This window comes from Heliconius melpomene, chromosome 13 (genome assembly GCF_056956725.1).
Source record: "Heliconius melpomene rosina isolate 202511_hmr_F chromosome 13, ASM5695672v1, whole genome shotgun sequence".
Taxonomy (NCBI): domain Eukaryota; kingdom Metazoa; phylum Arthropoda; class Insecta; order Lepidoptera; family Nymphalidae; genus Heliconius; species Heliconius melpomene.
This window is the reverse complement of record NC_140401.1, coordinates 11006246-11013886: the sequence shown is the minus strand read 5'-3', so window position 1 is coordinate 11013886 and position 7641 is coordinate 11006246.

Below are 7641 nucleotides of genomic sequence, written 5' to 3'. Positions count from 1 at the left end.
GTTCAAGTACAATTATTGCGATGTCCCCTTTTGATATATGTAAAGATAAACTCTTACAATAAGATTAATAGCTCTTAAAATATATACTAATATTATGCCAAACGCTACGGTCTCTATATACCTCTTTCGCCTCGTCCGCTGTCATCAACGTCTTCATACATGCTCCCTCCGGGGGATACTCATGCTTTTTCCTTGACCTTCCTCCAATATCTTTGATAATGTGTTTTCAAAGGTCAACCGAGGTCTCCCCCTACCTCTCTTACAGCTCACTTGCTATTCTTTCATCACTCATTCGTCCGTCCGTTCGTTTTCCAATTTGATTTAATATTATGTACATTAAACAAACATAAAGATTGCTTTTTCAAAATTAGCAGATTGTATGCGAAAGACGTAATCTAATACTCCATTGAACAATAGCCGTGTGAGGTCCGCGCCGAGCAGACGGCCAGACGTCGTGAGGCAGGTCTTTAGTCATCCACGCTCATTCATATCCATCTTTATAGATTAACATTTAAGAGTTAAAATTCTTAAATAGATATTTTATTATAATGTTCGAGTGTCACACGTGTGGGAGCGGAAGTTAAAAGGAGTCTTTTAAATTTTATTAACTTGAGGTATCTACTATCTACCTATGATGCCAGTAGCGCAGGGGCACAAGTATGTGACTATAAGCGTGACAGGTTGTAGATTCGATTCCCACTCTGTGCTTTGGTGCCGAGGCAAAATCCGCACATATAGGGACATTCATGAGAGGCATGGGATCTCGTTAGCTCTGGATTGATGGCCGTCACAAGGTTTGGGACAAGAGGCAATTGGTGATGTCACCGAATCTGGTGTTAAAACCTCTATTCCTTATTGAGTCGTTAACTGGCGGAACTCAACGCCACGCTTTGTTCTGCAAAGGCGGCAATGAAAGCATTCATGGTAAATATAATCATTCCCCGAGTCCCCCGAGGATCTAATTCACAACACAACTGTGTTTACGGCCAGACGCTGTCCCACTTCACCACCAATACCACAAACTCTTACATATATTTATGTACCATACCTTTTAATACTTTACTAACTTGGTGTCATAATATGTCATAATTTCCCTAAGTAAGAGTCTACCCACCAGGTGTTGGTGTGACGTCACACGTGTGTTCACATCATAATCAACTAAATATGTGACCGCGTTGTGTTATAATTGTTAATTAACTTTCACCACTCTGACTCTTGTTCTTGTTAACTCTTAATGGTTTTATTTCGTAACTTACTGTATATTTTTTTTGTATAAAAAAATATTTTATCATATATAAAGCACAGGTTCAAGTTAATCAGACATTTTTTTAAATTTTTTTTCCAAAGTGTGTTCCCAAAATATATTAAGACTTTATATGTATAAAACCATTAAGCTATACGTTCAAATCACACATAAAATTAATCAAATGCTCAGCGATTTCTTACAAGCAAACAAAAGAAAAACGGAAGGATTAAATTTAGAAACGAAGGCAGAAAGGTAAGTAAAGTATTAAGAATTAATTTGTATTTTTTATAAACATGTCATTGAAGAAAACTTTGAATCTCGCTTTTATAAAAGAAAATAACTGCAAAGTGGAAAATTATGTAAGTATCTAGAACAGAACTTAAAGGAACATAACAATACTCTATTGGGAGAAAACTTTTGAAACGCTTTATAGTGTTGCGCGCGTCAGAGCTAAAGTTGGAAGTTGTACTTAATTCGAAAAGTTCTTTCTATTTATTTTTGGAGTTATTATAATTCATTTTAAGGGTTGTTTTCATTTCGCACTCAAAACAATATTTAAACATAAAATATTTAACCAAAATGTAAAAATACGCTTATGCTTATAGAAAACGTCACGATAAGTCGAGAACGAAGTCTCTTATAACTGGGTTCTCTGTGTGTTCTTCCTAAGAACCTTACTCAATATTCGAGTCCCAGCTGTGCGACTACTTTTCTCCCAAATAAAAAGTTGCCCCATTAATCTTTTCTAATTTCATATAAAAATCCGGCTACGAACCGCGATAAAGAGCACATATTCACGAAATGTATGTAATAATCGTAATAGCTTTCATAACGTAAGTACTCCTACTATGTGATAGCACTCGGAACGTCAGAGGTCGCCAAACTGTATGTGGTGACAATATATTTTACCTATGAAGGATAGACTTTTTTCATTTTTTACAAATTTACTAATAAAAAAAATACATATATTATCATTGAGCTTATAAAGCTTGAGCTAATAACATTAACTTTATATCAAGAAAAGAAAAGAGAGAGAAAGAGAAGAGAAGCTAAATCTTGTTCCAAAATAATATAAAATTCAAATAAACCAAGTTAGTTTGCAATACAAGGTTACAATAGCTTAGACACTTTAAATTTTAACTAATTTTCTGTATTTTTATTTACTACGTACGAACAATGTTATAAAAGACCACTTTTTTAGTAATAATCTACCGGAACACTCTACAACCCCCATACATGATGTAGAACTGTAGCAGTAATAGTCAACAGGTGCGGTCGCCTGGGGGAGGCCGGACGCGACACACCCTCGCCGTCTACCGCCGTCTAGCCGGCTAGCGTATTACACATTGATGTATGAACAATAATTAATAATTATTATAGTCATTAACGTATCGAGAGATATTTTCTGGTGGTGTGCTGAACTTAAGTTTTAAACAGTTTTTTTTTTCTATTTTACGGGCAAAATTTTTGGTAAATAAAATTTTTGAGGTGGGCACCAGACTATTCTAGGGTGGGCACGGCTGGTTGTGGGTTTCATTCCCACATAGGGAATGGTGATAACAACCGTCAAATTATTCAATATTTTCATCTCCTCGCTCTGGTAACAAGACAAAGCGCAGCGTTGAGTTCAGTCACTCAATACGCAATCGAATCGAATATCCAAAATAAGACTGTACGTGAGGAACACAGTGTTTCAACACTAGGCTCCCTCTGCCTACCCTACTATATGCGCGATACAACATGAAGCAAAAAGTACATAATAATTATCTTAGGGGAATTGTGCTTAAGATGACATACTTTTTGTTTCAAGACAAATATTTCAAATAAATAAAATGATCTGAGAACAGCATATTGCGTATACTATTATATATATCATAATCAACGAAATTATTTTAGTTTCAGAACAATAATCTTTTAAACATCATTAAAACAAACAAAAATTGCACTTAGGTCGACCAGTGTAAGACGACATATCTACAGGGTAAAATGACATACTTAGTATGTGGCATAAAAACGCCATCATTATTTAGCGCATAGTTCACAAATAAATAGTTTCTTCTTTGTTGGGGGGCTTTTAAACAGTATTAAGGCCAGATTCATACATGTTGCAAATTCTATGAGGTTGGATTCCGTTATCAGTCACTTCCTTTTCCAAAAGGGAAATAAGCTTCGTCACTTGCGGCTATTGAATGCCCTTGCTCTAGCAGCCTTATCCATGTCTTCTTGTGACCAATATATATTCGTTTGTAATTGCCAGGTATTTTGTAGATGAAGCAAAAAAAATACATCGATTCTATTTATAAGGGTAAAAGATAGTATGCCATCTTATACTCACGTTTTGTATGTCATCTTACCCAATAGATATATGAATTTAATTTTAACTGTTGTGACAAAAGGTTATAAGTTAGGGTGCGCTTTTAGCGTTAGTTGTGTCATATAATAATCCTATTTTACATTTATAATTAGTTCACATAGAAAATATTTATCTTACATGTCTTTTCAGCATCAAGCAAAAGCGAAAGAAAAATTTGTTGCAATTGAAAATAACGAAAACAATAATTACTTGCAAATCTGCATTCACTTTCATCCATACTGAATTTAAGCACTAGCTGCATCTACAGACACTCTCTAAAACGTCACAAGATCGCACTTAGCGCTAATAGTTTCATCAATATTGGTAGTGTGTCATCTTATCATAGTATGCCATCTTGAGCACAATTCCCCTATATATATAAAATCGAAAGGTCACTCACTCATCACGAAATCTCAGAAACTACAAGTGCTAGGATTCTCAAATTTTGCATAGGAGTTATTTATAGGACGTAGATGCTCGCTAAGACGGGAATTTGCAATATTCGATTTCTAAGGGGTTGTTTTTGGGGTCGAAAGTTTGTATGAAACTTCGTTACTACAAATGCTAGGAGTCTCAAATTTTGCATACATGTCACTAGGACGTAGTCGTCGAGACAGAAATTAATAATAACATAGTTCACGCGGGTGAAACCGCGAGCGGGTCGCTAGTACTTTATAAATAAAAAGTAATAAAGTTTATCATACTTTAGTTCTAAGCACAACTCTATATACTCGTACATAGCGATATTATGTATTTGTTTTGTAATCCCATCAACACTCAAGCTCAACGCTTTTACGATATTAAACCGGAAACCATTATTTTGCTCTTTTTACAGCAACCAAGAATAGTCGTAAGAAACTAGTTTATTTATCTACACTGCCATCTTAATATTCTATTTTAACACTACATGTAAAAATTACATCGTTCTAATGTTAAAATCAACCTTTTTCTAAATATTCAAGCTTTACTAGATACAGGTGCGTATGTCCGAAAAAATGGAAAGTGGGGAACTTGAATCCAAAATGCCATAATTCTCTCGATTGGAAATCGAACCCACAATCATCGCGTATACAGTCAGACCTAAAGGAACTTATAGAAAAAAAAAACTTAAATGACATATTCCTGACAGTAGATTAACTCGTGAGATGTATCTCTCAATGACTTTCATCCACCCTGACATTTCACTGCCATTGCATCGTATCAATCTTCATCGGTGACTCCTCAATGATGCAAGATCTCAAGGCAATCCAAACTTTACCCTTACAAAATATAAGCGATATTTGTTCACTAAATCTAGACATTGCAGCTCTCAGACTCCCGCATTGCAGTCCCGCATCTGCATCAATAGTTGATTCTTCCTCTACATACTATAAGCTCATGTGTCGACGTCGACTGCTGGGTATAAGGTATTGTAACAATTGTAAATGTTCAAATGTTGCCGGTTTTTTTTAATTTCTTAATATTTACATATTTTATATACCAACTAGCGGACGCGCGAAGCTTCGCTTGCGTATTTAGGGTAGGATTCTAATAACCCATGAAACATGTGTTCAATGAAATATTTTTAAGAGTCTAAACTTAAAATTTTATAAATTTCGGTGGCGATTTAAAGATTTTTCCATACAAACTTTCAACCCCTTATTAGTACCCTTAGGGGATGAATTGTAGAAAACCATGAAACATATGTTCGATTAAATACTTTTAAGAGTCTGAATTTCAAATTTTATAAAAATTGGTGCCGATTTAAATAAAATTCTATACAAACTTTCAACCCCGTATTTGCACCCTTAGGGGGAGAATTGTAGAAAACGATGAAACACGTGTTCAATTAAATACTTTTAAAAATCTAAATTTCAAATTTTATAGAAATCGGTGGCGATTTAAAATTTTTTCCATACAAACTTTCAACCCCTATTTCGCCCCTTTAGGGTTAAAATTTTTCAAAATCCCTTCTTAGTGGATATCCAGATTACAAAAGTAAACATTTGTCCAAATTCCACGTTTCTACCATCAGCGGCTACGGCTGTGCGTGCGTCTTACCTCAGTCAGTGATGACCAGTCCCTTTATATATATAGATGTGTCCCAGTGTCTGACTATAAAGCGGTTAAGTTCTACAGTCCATTTTGTAGTATTCTGTTTTCTGCTGTTCACTTTAAAATATTTTAAGTTTAGCTGCGAGTCACTTTTAATGTAATAGAAATAGAACAAAAACATATATTTTAAATATTAATATTCCCTCGAGATTTGTACTTATCAGTCATACACGTTTAATAAAATTCAATCATATCAAAAAGATTGACATATTTTTTCAATATGTGTATGTGCAAAGACTTACAATATAAGAACTAAGGGATAAATGCTAAAAACATGACGCCTCGAGCTATGACTATAGCAAAGGGAAAATAACTCACATCATGAAAAGACATAAATGAAACGTTCCTGCCATACGTAAACTGGCCCAAGAACGTCTTGGCATAATGAGAGTGGTTTCTTAGTTTTTTATGCAAAACGTGGAAAAAGCAAACAGAAAACTACTTGCATGGCAGTTAGCTCGCCCTCTTGACCTTCTTGCTGTCTTCTTGCACTCGCGACTCTTTTCAGAACTCTGCAGTCAATTCCCTTTTCGTCTTAACGGGGCACTAGGACGTAACGAGCGATCTACTCACATTTCAAGAGTCTTTTATGTATTTTATTCTTTAACAGTCTTCGTCTTTCGTCTTTATCTGAACTAGAGAGATTAAAAGTCCACTTAGTAGTGGGTTTGCTCCAATTGGGATGAATAAAAGTATAAATATAATGTTGAATATTTCATTTTTTATAATAAAACTAAAATATACGAGTAGAATAGTTCAATAAAAAAATGTTGTATTTTGAAAACATTTAGACAAATGAGAAAGTGAGAGAAGTATAAAAGTATTTCTTTCGGAATCGAATGTACGCAGCTTTTTTCCCTATTTTAATATTCGTAAAGCATTGCATTTCCGGGAGTGCGTCTTAGGTGTTGGGTGTGGGAGTCACCGCGTGGGAGGATTTACCTCACCTGTCATTATTTTGCGACTTATCTTACCAAGGTCAATTAACAACGCAGTATTCTTAATAGAACCCATTACTAAAGCTAATGCCATAAACCCACACTATACAAGTATTCATATTTCTCGCGATGTAAATATGGAATGGTCATTTACAGCAATAGTGTTCTCTAAGTATTATAATTATTTAAATAGCTTATAGTATTATATTTAATAACTTGAGTAGGTGACCACATTTGTACAGATTAGTAATATCCTTTTATCTTTTATAATAGCTTCGTATATATATAATTTTCTTTTAAAAATACTCATAGATCGTTACCTAAACTTATTTTTTTAGCTATTTAAAATGGTATGGTATGGTAAATATGGTATTAAAAATTTAATATAAGTATGTAACGAGGCATTAACTTCCAGAAACTGTCTACATTATCCCCAATTTTCCGCTCTTGCTTTGAAGTTTTTTTTATTATGGTAGGTACGTTTAATAATTTCATATATCAACTTAAATTAAAAACGGTAATAACATTTAAATTATATTTGTTGTTGTTTTCAAATCCATTTTGTAAGATTAACTTAAAATTAAAATTGTACGTTCGTATGACAATAGATAACTTTATGGTGACGGTATAAAATCATGCAAAAGAATATTTAAGGGATTTTTTTTGTTCCTTAGGGTTTAGGCGCTTCTAGTTTATTAAGAACTCTTTTATTTTTACAGAATTTATAAATAGGTAATGATGATGTTGAACCGACTTTTGTATATATTATGTTATGTCTTGCATGTCTTATATGCTCTTCAATGCTTGAAAATCAGCAAACTAATTGTTCTACGTAAAATTTAATTATGTTAAATATAATCATTCTCTCGGGTGAGAAAAAAACACCCAACCATCATGTACAGTTACACTCATCTCACTACACAATGACGTCTATTATTACATAAATATCACAAAATATTATAAAAAAGGAGAGAAACTAGTGTTAAGATATTCTGTTTCTCAATTTTCGG